This window comes from Pseudophryne corroboree, chromosome 4 (assembly GCF_028390025.1).
Source record: "Pseudophryne corroboree isolate aPseCor3 chromosome 4, aPseCor3.hap2, whole genome shotgun sequence".
Lineage (NCBI taxonomy): Eukaryota > Metazoa > Chordata > Amphibia > Anura > Myobatrachidae > Pseudophryne > Pseudophryne corroboree.
This window is the reverse complement of record NC_086447.1, coordinates 929,905,317-929,920,322: the sequence shown is the minus strand read 5'-3', so window position 1 is coordinate 929,920,322 and position 15,006 is coordinate 929,905,317. Positions and strand designations below refer to the sequence as shown.

At 46.9% G+C, this 15,006-nt stretch overlaps 1 long non-coding RNA gene across 3 annotated transcripts in view; it reads left to right on the top strand.

Annotated features, from left to right (window-relative positions):
- The window catches only part of LOC134911907 (uncharacterized), a 38,873-nt gene extending 24,891 nt beyond the window's left edge, over nt 1–13,982 (top strand). The window contains exons 3-4 of one of the 3 annotated variants that reach the window (XR_010176956.1): nt 11,609–11,704; nt 13,133–13,982. This is a non-coding gene — a long non-coding RNA (uncharacterized LOC134911907). Of the gene's footprint in view, nt 1–11,608; nt 11,912–13,132 lie in introns of those variants that run through there. The other 2 variants (XR_010176954.1, XR_010176955.1) reach the window with 2 other exon arrangements.
- Nucleotides 13,983–15,006: the final 1,024 nt, after the last annotated feature.

Here is a 15,006-nt window from a genome sequence, read left to right as displayed (position 1 = left end):
CCTCTCAGTATTAAGGGGGATATTTATTATCGGGTTCTAGACCCAATAATCAAAAGTGTGACAATATTAAATTAAGGTTTGCGGGAATGTATTAAAAACCACCTGCAGGGACAGGGGCTCCGAAAATGTGATCACATCCCGTCTTCTTCAGAACCCTGCAGTGGGACAGCACATAAGCAGTCTGCGGACCACATGTGAGCTGATGAACATTGCCTAGAAAGGATCCTAAGAATCCCTCTCCTGGTAATTTCTGCAACATGTAGCCTAAAGGCTACAATGACTAATGTCATCTAAAGATGGCGTTAGTTACCAGGGCCAAGCTCTGGAATGCTATGAGGCTGCTTTTGCGAGTGAGAAAGAGCCCCGTGTTTTGGTTTTTAGTTCTAAATCATCACTGTGTTTTGGTTTTGGCAAATCCACCTTCAAGTATTTTCTTTAAAAATGTATAAAAAAACCCCGCAAAAATCATGTAACGGGGACCTGTTTTTGTTTCTATAGTATTTTTTAACATCAATAACATTCATTTCCAGTCATTTTTGACCAATTTTGGCACCTGGGATCAAAAGGGAGGGACTTACAGCCAATCCAAAACACGCTAGATCCATTTTTGAGATCTGAGATCTGAACTTGGTGGAAAGACCTGAGCCTGGACTTGGTTCTACCTTGAATCCCAAACAGTCGGCGGTCCATAAGTGTGGAAAAAGGGTAAGGAAATATTAATCCAGTGTCTACACATATGATATGGGAGTGGGAGAAAAAGTTTAAGGGTATGTCACTATTATGGCGGCCATCTTGGGTGTAACTAATTTCAACTGCTTTTTCTCCATATTACATGTGTAGACGGGTTGGATATGTTATCCTGGTGGTTGGGATGCCATTGGTCACATGACCAGCAGCGGCATCCCAACACTGGCCGGGGTAAGTATTCTACCCCTCCCCTGTCCCCTACCCTTACCTAACCATTCTGCGGTGGCAGCCATGGCTAACCCTCTAGGGGTAACGGTTATGGCAAACCACCCCATAGTGCCTAACCCTAACCCCCCCTTAGTTCCTCTCCCTGACACCCCTCTCCTCCCCGGGTACTAACCCATACCCCGATACTCACCTACGGGATGTTGGCTGAAGGTGTTCTGACGCCGGTCTCCTGAGTGATGTTAGGATTCCGGCGTCGGTCACATGAATGCCGACATCCCGTCTCCTGGGATGCTGAATGTGAGTAAGATAAGCGACCCTAGTGGCCGACACAAACACCGGGCCCATCTAGGAGTGGCACTGCAGTGTCACGCAGGATGGCCCTTCCAAAAAACACTCCCCAAACAGCACATGACGCAAAGAAAAATTAAAGAAAAAAGAGGTGCAAGATGGAATTGTCCTTGGGCCCTCCCACCCACCCTTATGTTGTATAAACAGGACATGCACACTTTAACCAACCCATCATTTCAGTGACAGGGTCTGCCACACGACTGTGACTGAAATGACGGGTTGGTTTGGACCCCCACCAAAAAAGAAGCAATTAATCTCTCCTTGCACAAACTGGCTCTACAGAGGCAAGATGTCCACCTCATCATCATCCTCCGATATATCACCGTGTACATCCCCCTCCTCACAGATTATCAATTCGTCCCCACTGGAATCCACCATCTCAGCTCCCTGTGTACTTTGTGGAGGCAATTGCTGCTGGTCAATGTCTCCACGGAGGAATTGATTATAATTCATTTTAATGAACATCATCTTCTCCACATTTTCTGGAAGTAACCTCGTACGCCGATTGCTGACAAGGTGAGCGGCGGCACTAAACACTCTTTCGGAGTACACACTTGTGGGAGGGCAACTTAGGTAGAATAAAGCCAGTTTGTGCAAGGGCCTCCAAATTGCCTCTTTTTCCTGCCAGTATAAGTACGGACTGTGTGACGTGCCTACTTGGATGCGGTCACTCATATAATCCTCCACCATTCTTTCAATGGGGAGAGAATCATATGCAGTGACAGTAGACGACATGTCCGTAATCGTTGACAAGTCCTTCAGTCCGGACCAGATGTCAGCATCAGCAGTCGCTCCAGACTGCCCTGCATCACCGCCAGCGGGTGGGCTCGGAATTCTGAGCCTTTTCCTCGCACCCCCAGTTGCGGGAGAATGTGAAGGAGGAGATGTTGGCAGGTCGCGTTCCGCTTGACTTGACAATTTTCTCACCAGCAGGTCTTTGAACCCCAGCAGACTTGTGTCTGCCGGAAAGAGAGATCCGAGGTAGGTTTTAAATCTAGGATCGAGCACGGTGGCCAAAATGTAGTGCTCTGATTTCAACAGATTGACCACCCGTGAATCCTTGTTAAGCGAATTAAGGGCTCCATCCACAAGTCCCACATGCCTAGCGGAATCGCTCCGTGTTAGCTCCTCCTTCAATGTCTCCAGCTTCTTCTGCAAAAGCCTGATGAGGGGAATGACCTGACTCAGGCTGGCAGTGTCTGAACTGACTTCACGTGTGGCAAGTTCAAAGGGCAGCAGAACCTTGCAGAACGTTGAAATCATTCTCCACTGCGCTTGAGACAGGTGCATTCCACCTCCTATATCGTGCTGAATTGTATAGGCTTGAATGGCCTTTTGCTGCTCCTCCAACCTCTGAAGCATATATAGGGTTGAATTCCACCTCGTTACCACTTCTTGCTTCAGATGATGGCAGGGCAGGTTGAGGCGTTTTTGGTGTTGCTCCAGTCTTCTGTACGTGGTGCCTGTACGCCGAAAGTGTCCCGCAATTCTTCTGGCCACCGACAGCATCTCTTGCACGCCCCTGTCGTTTTTAAAAAAATTCTGCACCACCAAATTCAAGGTATGTGCAAAACATGGGACGTGCTGGAATTTGCCCATATTTAATGCACACACAATATTGCTGGCATTGTCCGATGCCACAAATCCACAGGAGAGTCCAATTGGGGTAAGCCATTCCGCGATGATCTTCCTCAGTTGCCGTAAGAGGTTTTCAGCTGTGTGCGTATTCTGGAAACCGGTGATACAAAGCGTAGCCTGCCTAGGAAAGAGTTGGCGTTTGCGAGATGCTGCTACTGGTGCCGCCGCTGCTGTTCTTGCGGCGGGAGTCCATACATCTACCCAGTGGGCTGTCACAGTCATATAGTCCTGACCCTGCCCTGCTCCACTTGTCCACATGTCCGTGGTTAAGTGGACATTGGGTACAGCTGCATTTTTTAGGACACTGGTGACTCTTTTTCTGAGGTCTGTGTACATTTTCGGTATCGCCTGCCTAGAGAAATGGAACCTAGATGGTATTTGGTACTGGGGACACAGTACCTCCAACAAGTCTCTAGTTGGCTCTGCAGTAATGATGGATACCGGAACCACGTTTCTCACCACCCAGGATGCCAAGGCCTCAGTTATCCGCTTTGCAGCAGGATGACTGCTGTGATATTTCATCTTCCTCGCAAAGGACTGTTGGACAGTCAATTGCTTGGTGGAAGTAGTAAAAGTGGTCTTACGATTTCCCCTCTGGGATGACCATCGACTCCCAGCAGCAACAACAGCAGCGCCAGCAGCAGTAGGCGTTACACGCAAGGATGCATCGGAGGAATCCCAGGCAGGAGAGGAATCGTCAGAATTGCCAGTGACATGGCCTGCAGGACTATTGGCATTCCTGGGGAAGGAGGAAATTGACACTGAGGGAGTTGGTGGGGTGGTTTGCATGAGCTTGGTTACAAGAGGAAGGGATTTACTGGTCAGTGGACTGCTTCCGCTGTCGCCCAAAGTTTTTGAACTTGTCACTGACTTATTATGAATGCGCTGCAGGTGTCGTATAAGGGAGGATGTTCCGAGGTGGTTAACGTCCTTACCCCTACTTATTACAGCTTGACAAAGGCAACACACGGCTTGACAAATGTTGTCCGCATTTCTGTTGAAATACTTCCACACCGAAGAGCTGATTTTTTTTGGTATTTTCACCAGGCATGTCAACGGCCATATTCCTCCCACGGACAACAGGTGTCTCCCCGGGTGCCTGACTTAAACAAACCACCTCACCATCAGAATCCTCCTTGTCAATTTCCTCCCCAGCGCCAGCAACACCCATATCCTCCTCATCCTGGTGTACTTCAACACTGACATCTTCAATCTGACTATCAGGAACTGGACTGCGGGTGCTCCTTCCAGCACTTGCAGGGGGCGTGCAAATGGTGGAAGGCGCATGCTCTTCACGTCCAGTGTTGGGAAGGTCAGGCATCGCAACCGACACAATTGGACTCTCCTTGTGGATTTGGGATTTCGAAGAACGCACAGTTCTTTGCGGTGCTTTTGCCAGCTTGAGTCTTTTCATTTTTCTAGCGAGAGGCTGAGTGCTTCCATCCTCATGTGAAGCTGAACCACTAGCCATGAACATAGGCCAGGGCCTCAGCCGTTCTTTGCCACTCCGTGTGGTAAATGGCATATTGGCAAGTTTACGCTTCTCCTCCGACAATTTTATTTTAGATTTTGGAGTCCTTTTTTTACTGATATTTGGTGTTTTGGATTTTACATGCTCTGTACTATGACATTGGGCATCGGCCTTGGCAGACGACGTTGCTGGCATTTCATCGTCTCGGCCATGACTAGTGGCAGCAGCTTCAGCACGAGGTGGAAGTGGATCTTGATCTTTCCCTAATTTTGGAACCTCAACATTTTTGTTCTCCATATTTTAATAGGCACAACTAAAAGGCACCTCAGGTAAACAATGGAGATGGATGGATACTAGTATACTTATGGATGGACGAGCGACTGCCGACACAGAGGTAGCTACAGCCGTGGACTACCGTACTGTGTCTGCTGCTAATATAGACTGGATGATAATGAGATGAAATCAATATATATATATATATATATATATATATATATATATATATAATATCACTAGTACTGCAGCCGGACAGGTAGATATATTTATTATGTAATGACTGATGACGGACCTGCTGGACACTGTCAGCTCAGCAGCACCGCAGACTGCTACAGTAAGCTACTATAGTAGTATGTATAAAGAAGAAAGAAAAAAAAAAAACCACGGGTAGGTGGTATACAATTATGGATGGACGAGCGACTGCCGACACAGAGGTAGCTACAGCCGTGGACTACCGTACTGTGTCTGCTGCTAATATAGACTGGATGATAATGAGATGAAATCAATATATATATATATAATATCACTAGTACTGCAGCCGGACAGGTAGATATATTTATTATGTAATGACTGATGACGGACCTGCTGGACACTGTCAGCTCAGCAGCACCGCAGACTGCTGCAGTAAGCTACTATAGTAGTATGTATAAAGAAGAAAGAAAAGAAAAAAACCACGGGTAGGTGGTATACAATTATGGATGGACTGCCGAGTGCCGACACAGAGGTAGCTACAGCCGTGGACTAACGCACTGTGTCTGCTGATAATATAGACTGGATGATAATGAGATGAAATCAATATATATATATATATATATATATAATTATATAATATCACTAGTACTGCAGCCGGACAGGTATATATATTTATTATGTAATGACTGATGACGGACCTGCTGGACACTGTCAGCTCAGCAGCACCGCAGACTGCTACAGTAAGCTACTATAGTAGTATGTATAAAGCAGAAAGAAAAAACCACGGGTAGGTGGTATACAATTATGGATGGACTGCCGAGTGCCGACACAGAGGTAGCTACAGCCGTGGACTAACGTACTGTGTCTGCTGATAATATAGACTGGATGATAATGAGATGAAATCAATATATATATATATATATATATATATAATTATATAATATCACTAGTACTGCAGCCGGACAGGTATATATATTTATTATGTAATGACTGATGACGGACCTGCTGGACACTGTCAGCTCAGCAGCACCGCAGACTGCTACAGTAAGCTACTATAGTAGTATGTATAAAGAAGAAAGAAAAAAAAAAAAACACGGGTAGGTGCTAGGTGGTATACAATATTATATATATATTATATACAATTATATATATATATATATATATATATATATATATATAAAACTCATAAACTGGTGGTGATTATTAAACTGGTGGTCAGGTCACTGGTCACACTATCAGCAACTTGCAAGTAGTACTCCTGAGTCCTAAGCAGACAATCACAATATATATTATACTGGTGGTCAGTGTGGTCACAAACAATGGCAGTGTGGCACTCTGGCAGCAAAAGTGTGCACTGTACGTTATATGTACTCCTGAGTCCTGAGTCCTGCTCTCAGACTCTAACTGCTCCCCACTGTCAGTGTCTCCCCCACAAGTCAGATAATACAGTCACACTATCTCTATCACTTCAGCAAGTACTAGTAGTAGTAGTACTCCTCCTAATGCTCCCCAAAATTACTACTGTGTCTCTCTCTGTCTCACTCTCTTCTCGAATCTCTATAAACGGAGAGGACGCCAGCCACGTCCTCTCCCTATGAATCTCAATGCACGTGTGAAAATGGCGGCGACGCGCGGCTCCTTATATAGAATCCGAGTCTCGCGATAGAATCCGAGCCTCGCGAGAATCCGACAGCGTGATGATGACGTTCGGGCGCGCTCGGGTTAACCGAGCAAGGCGGGAAGATCCGAGTCGCTCGGACCCGTGTAAAAAAAACTGAAGTTCGGGCGGGTTCGGATTCCGAGGAACCGAACCCGCTCATCTCTAGTTATCATACATTATCTCCTACTAACCTTCCAGTATGTCCACTGGTTTTCTTTATCAAACCAGCAATAACCAGCTGTCCTAGCAATATTTCCGAGCGTCTGACCCAGCCAATATAAGGTGCATGTACCGCCATGTTCCACCCTACAACCAGGTGGTTAGAGTGTGAAGTTTACACTTTTGCGCAGTGCGTGTCTTCAGATTTTTCCTGCTTTCCACAGAGGTACAGTATCTACCACGATGTGTATCCGGTGTGCTTCAAAATCAACCCCCCTCTCAGTATTAAGGGGGATATTTATTATCGGGTTCTAGACCCAATAATCAAAAGTGTGACAATATTAAATTAAGGTTTGCGGGAATGTATTAAAAACCACCTGCAGGGACAGGGGCTCCGAAAATGTGATCACATCCCGTCTTCTTCAGAACCCTGCAGTGGGACAGCACATAAGCAGTCTGCGGACCACATGTGAGCTGATGAACATTGCCTAGAAAGGATCCTAAGAATCCCTCTCCTGGTAATTTCTGCAACATGTAGCCTAAAGGCTACAATGACTAATGTCATCTAAAGATGGCGTTAGTTACCAGGGCCAAGCTCTGGAATGCTATGAGGCTGCTTTTGCGAGTGAGAAAGAGCCCCGTGTTTTGGTTTTTAGTTCTAAATCATCACTGTGTTTTGGTTTTGGCAAATCCACCTTCAAGTATTTTCTTTAAAAATGTATAAAAAAACCCCGCAAAAATCATGTAACGGGGACCTGTTTTTGTTTCTATAGTATTTTTTAACATCAATAACATTCATTTCCAGTCATTTTTGACCAATTTTGGCACCTGGGATCAAAAGGGAGGGACTTACAGCCAATCCAAAACACGCTAGATCCATTTTTGAGATCTGAGATCTGAACTTGGTGGAAAGACCTGAGCCTGGACTTGGTTCTACCTTGAATCCCAAACAGTCGGCGGTCCATAAGTGTGGAAAAAGGGTAAGGAAATATTAATCCAGTGTCTACACATATGATATGGGAGTGGGAGAAAAAGTTTAAGGGTATGTCACTATTATGGTGGCCATCTTGGGTGTAACTAATTTCAACTGCTTTTTCTCCATATTACATGTGTAGACGGGTTGGATATGTTATCCTGGTGGTTGGGATGCCATTGGTCACATGACCAGCAGCGGCATCCCAACACTGGCCGGGGTAAGTATTCTACCCCTCCCCTGTCCCCTACCCTTACCTAACCATTCTGCGGTGGCAGCCATGGCTAACCCTCTAGGGGTAACGGTTATGGCAAACCACCCCATAGTGCCTAACCCTAACCCCCCCTTAGTTCCTCTCCCTGACACCCCTCTCCTCCCCGGGTACTAACCCATACCCCGATACTCACCTACGGGATGTTGGCTGAAGGTGTTCTGACGCCGGTCTCCTGAGTGATGTTAGGATTCCGGCGTCGGTCACATGAATGCCGACATCCCGTCTCCTGGGATGCTGAATGCATACCGTGTAGACACTTGATTGATATTTTCTTACTCATTTATTTTTATTAGAAGGGTGTTTCCACACTTATGGACCACCCTATACACCCAAGCTGGAATTCAGTTCAACTCGGAACCCTAAAGTTTGGGTTTGTCAGGTTTTCCACTCATCTGTAATTTAAATTATCAGTTGTTACTGAAGGTCGACTCAGAAGCCACTTATCCATTAGTTTCAGGCTGTGCCGTGTAAGAGGGGGAAAACTTCAGTTAAAAAAACATTATTTATTTTTCACTTGGTAACTGATTGGCGTCAAAGTTGCGATTGCAGTTTTGAGATTTAGTTGTCCTTTAATTTCAAAATCCCAAATGAAAGCAGTGTGTTCCTCTGAACCTTGAAGGGCTGGTGGATGTTTCGGACAGGTATGTCTGGCTGGGTAAAGATCGTCATCACTGCAATTTAATGCAATGAGTAAATAATGTGAGATTACAGCGAGCCTTGAACTGAAGTCACATTTCTCATCGTTCTCTTCGAAGTGATCTGTATACAGAAAACCCGCTATCGAGGCAATCCTGCTAGATACAGTAGCTTGCTGCAGAGTGAGCTGTGTACGGAGCGCAGCACTGGGGGGTGTATTATACAGGGATGATATCATTTTAATTGTTGTAAAAGACAAATTACTCCTGATCCGATGTAGGCGGTACAAAGTCAAATTGCATAATATTCCCAATAGGTCTAGCATGTATAGCGTAGAGCACTAGGTAACCAAGAACAATTATACTGCACTTATTGTAACTACTAAGGCGAATCAGCAAGGTCCTACAGTGGTCTCCATCACCCATCTTTGCTATTTTCACTTTTATTTTCTCTTTTTTTCATTTAGCTTTTTTTTTACTTTTTTTTATTTTATTTGTTACGTTTAAGTTGCCATGAAAAAAAATGTTAATGAAATATTTGCTTGGAAGTCTGCTCTGGGCCAGGCTGATAACCTATCTGTGTTTGAGTTCAGCTTCCCATATTGTAAATACTCATCTTCTGTCTGTTTAGCTTATTGATTAGTTTGGCAGGGAAAGCAGCCTTGTCATCAATGTCCAAGGTCACACTAAATAAAAGAGGGACAGGAGTGGTTGGAATGAAATCTTGTTTTAAATTAAACCTTTTTTATTTATTTGTGCTTTAGAGCAAAGCAAAAGTGTCCTGTGTAACCTTTCCCTGAGTGCCAGGACAGGAGCGTTCACCCATAAAGTTCTTCAGCGCTTTCTGCCATATTTTTGTGAGAGTCTGTTGCACATCTCCAATCATAATCTCTGATCAATAGTTAACTGTGCAGTTTACACGTTATACTTAAGAAGGATGTTAGTATCTAACGAACTTGAGAGATTCAACCAAGTTGGAGTTTGGTGCCCCCCACCTTAAAAAAAGAGAAAACTGTGTGTGTACAGTATATATAAGCACACATGACTTACGGAATTATACATATAGTGCTCTCAGCTGGTCTACAGGAACCAGAGCCCACAGTGAATTGACAGGGCTCCAGCTATGCTGTGTGATGATGGACAGTGAGACAGGGTCAAATTCATGAGATTCAGCCATCTGCAGCATGCAGGATCAGCGTTCACTGTTGGGTCCCATCTCACAGTCCAGCAGCAGCATCAGGTTCATTATCACTTGCTGCAGCGCACGTTGGTCAATACCAAGCAGGAGCCGTCCTGCCCCCTTATTGCAGATGTTAGCAGGGCTCCTGGGACAGAACCAATGAACTTTGCAGCAGTGGGTGCACCACAGAGATCCGTTGGAAGAGCAGCGGTCACACTTTGATCTCAATATGAACCCCGCAGGTGCCTCTTTAGGGCTTGGAGCCCAGAGGCAGGCGTCTCCGTTGCCTCTGGGAGTTACGGCCCTGCTGCGATTTCCAGCAGTATTAGTAATGGTGGCACTACTGAACATGGCACCCTGTGTGAAATGGCGCCAAACCATTTGGAAGGGACTTTTATCAAATCCACAACACACAAGTTGATCGCTAGCTTCATTTGTTCGCAGCGCATCGATCAGTTTAAAAAACGGCAGTTGTGCGCATGCGTATGCAGCACAATGCTACCCCCAGCCTACCCTACCCCCTGACCTAGACTACCACCCTACCATACCAGTCTACACCCTGACCTAGCCTACCACCCTACCCTACCAGTCTACACCCTGACCTAGCCTACCAGCCTTACCAGCCTACCCCCTTCCTAGCCTACCACCCTACCCTACCAGTCTACACCCTGACCTAGCCTACCACCCTACCCTATCAGTCTACACCCTGACCTAGCCTACCACCCTACCCTACCAGTCTACACCCTGACCTAGCCTACCAGCCTACCCCCTTCCTAGCCTACCACCCAACCCTTCCAGTCTTCACCCTGACCTAGCCTATCACCCTACCCTACCAGCCTATCCCCTGACCTAGCCTACCACCCTACCATACCAGTCTACACCCTGACCTAGCCTACCACCCTACCCCCTGACGTAGCCTACCGCCCTACCCTACCAGCCTACCCCCTGACCTAGCCTACCACCCTACCATACCAGTCTACACCCTGACCTAGCCTACCACCCTACCCTACCAGCCTACCCCCTGACCTAGCCTACCGCACTACCAGTAGAGTTGTGCCCCCGTTTGTGCCCCCAGTAGAGTTGTGCCTTTTACAAAAATAAAATAAAATAAAATTAATTAATACTCACCATCCCCACTCCTAATTCCCGACCGCTGCTGTCCTCCATCTCCGGCCTCCGGCGCCGCTCCTCTGATCTATGGGAGAGACGTCATGCCGTCTCTCCCATAGCACCGCATAGACACTAGAGGTCAATCATGACCCCTAGTGTCTATTTGCCACTCCCACAATGCCATGCAGTGCGCGTTGACTTGATCGCGCACCACACTGCACCGCATCTACCGAGGACTGGGGGGCACCAGTAGCAGATCTTGCTACAGCGGCGGCGCCCTCCGGATGGTGGCGGTGCCTACTGGAGGGCAGCGCCCCAGGCAAAAATCCTGCGTGCCCGTAGCAAGATCCGCTACTGCTACCACCCTACCATACCAGCCTACCCCCTGACCTAGCCTACCCAACCAGCCTACCCCCTGACCTAGCCTACCACCCTACCCTACCCCCTGACCTAGCCTACCACCCTACCTTACCAGCCTACCCCCTGACCTAGCCTACCACCCTACCCTACCAGCCTACCCCCTGACCTAGCCTACCACCCTAACCCCTGACCTAGCCTACCACCCTAACTTACCAGCCTACCCTCTGACCTAGCCTACCACAAGTGAAATTGTGTGCAACCATTTCTGCCCAGCACCAGTCTGTGCTTATATGACTATTGGTGTGCTAGCCGGTCAGCCCAGCCCTGGCTCTCTGTACTCACCTAAGCATTTGATAAGGGCCCACAGAGGCATGAAGGCTCGTCACCGCATCTGTGTCACTTGTCCTTTTTCCTTAGAAAGTGCCGGAGTTTTCCTAAAGACTGAATCTGCCACGTGACAATAATATACTGTTTCCTGTTGTGTCTGGATGGCGGTACCTTTGACCCTGAGATGTAAGGAAGGCTGGAAAATAAAGTCAAGTACCATTTCCTTTGGGCAACTAATATCTGCAGGCACATCATATAATAATATCCTATCGCTGCCTGTTTGACTGGGCTCCACGTGACACGTATTGGATACATAGACGCACTTCATTATCTCTGTATCAGTCACTCGCCTTTTAAATACTACTAAAATGTATTACAATATATACAGTACATAGCCATTTTGATAATTGAATTCATCTTTTTATTTTCCTTAATTTAATGTTCATAATTGAAAAAATAAACCATCAATAATTGTGATTTTGTCCGTTAGGGTTAGAAAGCTGACCATGAAAGAAAATCCACATTACTCACATACCACAGTTGTTTCATACATTATTCATTACAGTGGCGGAACTAGCGAGCGGTGGGCTCAGGTGCGACAAAATGCTCTGCCCCCCCCCCCCCTTCATTCCATCCAAATCCACCCCCTCACCCCTGGAGAGGATCTGGTGAGGGGGACCTGCTCAGGGCCAGAGAAATGGATACCTAGCAACAGTGCCGTAACTAGACATTTTAGCACTGTGTGCAAGAAACGGCATCGGAGCCCCACCCCGCATGCAAAACAGGGGCAATGCGCGCCGTAGGCACGTGCAAAATACATAGTGGCGTGGCTTCGTGGGGAAGGGGTGTGGCCATAAAATAATACCAATTCATATAACGGTGCACAGTAGTCTCCATTATTCAAATTACGCCGCACAGTAGCACCACTACACCAGGTAGAGACCCTTTTACACCTTACAGCGAACAGATTCCTCTTTTTTACACATTACGACAGACAGCGTCCCCTTTTTACACATTACGGCAGACAGCGTGCACTTTTTACACATAACGGCAGACAGCGTGCCCCTTTTTACACATAGCGGCAGACAGCGTGCCCTTGTTACACATTAAGGCAGATAGACAGAATATAAAGAAAGAAAGAAAGAAAGAAAGAAAGAAAGAATAGATGATACTTACTGTCTCCGCTGGCAGTCAGGCTCCTCGGTGCAGCAGCTTCTGGCAGATCCTGGGCAGGGGAGGAGGGGGAGGAGGGAGCCGCAGCAGTGCAGTGTAATTGGTGGAGGCGCTGCTGCAGCTGTCCCTCTCCACTGATTCATTATGTTTGGGTTAAGCCAGTTTGTTTGCTGGTGAAAGCACAAGTTTACCAGAGCAGGGAGCACTTGGCCATTGGGGATTCAACACTGGAATCCCTCACACAATTCAGATTAGTCCGGAGTCAGAATGGAAGTAGAAATATGACTAGTACCACAGACAGACTGGGGGCGCAGATTACTTTCCAAGTTTTAGGGATATTCTGAAATATCAGTATTCTCAATTAATAACTTTAGGAAGTATAAGATTTGCTTATAAAATATCTACAGTAGACACTTTTTAAAACACATTTATCTCAAACAGGTGACATCCGTGAACCTATAAGATGGCGTTTTGAGAACCTAGTAAATCCGAACCCGCTCATCTCTACTGTTGATGTGACTCCCTGCCCTTGGGTGTGACTCTCTCCCACTTGGCTGTGACTCCTCCCCTGTGTATGTGACTCCCTCCTCCTGGCTGTGACTCCCTCCCCCTGGTGGTGACTCTCTCACCTTAGTTGTGATGTGGTTGTGACTCCTTCCCTCCCCTGTTGATGTGACTCCCTGCCCTTGGCTATGACTCCCTCCCACTTGGCTCTGACTCCTCCCCTTGGATGTGACACCCTCCCCTGTGTATGTGACTCGCTTCCCTGGCTGTGACTCCCCCGTTGATGTGACTCCCTGCCTTTGGCTATGACTCCCTCCCACTTGGCTCTGACTCCTCCCCTTGGATGTGACTCCCTTCCCTGGCTGTGACTCCTTCCCCCTGGTGGTGACTCTCTCACCTTAGTTGTGATGTGGTTGTAACTCCTTCCCTCCCCTGTTGATGTGACTCCCTCCCACTTGTCTGTGATCCCTCCCCTTGGATGTGAGTCCCTTTCCTGTGTATGTGGCTCCCTCCCACTGGCTGTGACTCATTTCTCCTGGCTGTGATTCCCTCCCCCTGGTGGTGATTCTCCTTAGTTGTGATGTGGTTGTGACTCCTTCCCTTCCCCGTTGATGTGACTCCCTGCACTTGGCTATGACTCCTTCCCACTTGGCTGTGACTCCTCCCCTTGGATGTGACTCCATCCCCTGTGTATGTAACTCATTCCCCAGGCTGTGATTCCCTCCCTTGGCTTTTTAATTAAATATTAAATACACAAACATAAAAGAACCAGTACTGCACTTTCTAAGCTCACATTCTCCCACCTCATGGTAAGGGGCCTGTCTCTTCTTCCTGGTAGCTACTCTCCAGTGCACTGAATGGGCGCTCAGATCCACACACACAGCAAACTTGGTAGAAGAAGTTGCTACCACTGGGCATGTGCAGCAGCTCTGCTCTTTCATTAAACTGCATGATGTAATGGCAGCTAAAGTAATTGTTTTCTATTATATTGTTTTATATAGTATTGCTGTTGTTGTCATAATTTGAGCCACTGGCCAAGAGAACGGGGGTTTCTGGGCAACTGAAACAACCCCCCCCCGCGTTTGCCTATGATCATAGCCCTGTAGTCGCAAATTAGACTTGAGATGTAAAATACAGTAAGAAGCAGATTCTGAAGTCGCACATGCACAGTGCAAAAAAATCTTCATTTGAGGAACTGCATTTACGCCTGACCCTGAAGAAGAGGGAACTTTGTTTTCTCGGCTGCGAATTACCAGCAGCGCTCCAGCTGAAGCACCATTGTGCGCCTACACAACACTTACTCACGGGAAACCTTTTTGTTCTTGTGTTAACCATCAGCTAATATTGATCAAAATACACAATTCCTTAAACTGTCATGTCGATTGATCAGCAGCAGTTCAGAATTCCGGCTTCGCTCTAATTGGGTTAGTGAGACAAAGTAATTAGCACCAAGCGAAGCTCCTCTTGACACAGATAGCAAGAGGTGACTTCTCTGAGTGCCGGGCCGGGTGAGACAGAAGGAAAGGGCTGGAGGGGAACAATTAGAGGTGACCTTACAGTATCGAGCAGGCAAATTGTTCTGGATCAACGGCCGGGGATGGATCAAAGAGAATCTCGCAGCCGCTCCTGGTTCCCTCAATCAAAGATGCAAACCAAAACGCCTGTCAATCAGAGCAGACACAGTCACGGGAGACATCTGTATATCCTGGACCAGAAATCACTGCACACATTACCCAAGGGTTGTCATTGCATATCTATTAATATCTGTCACTGACTCTACAGATATACAGTATGGACGCTGCCCCCGAGAA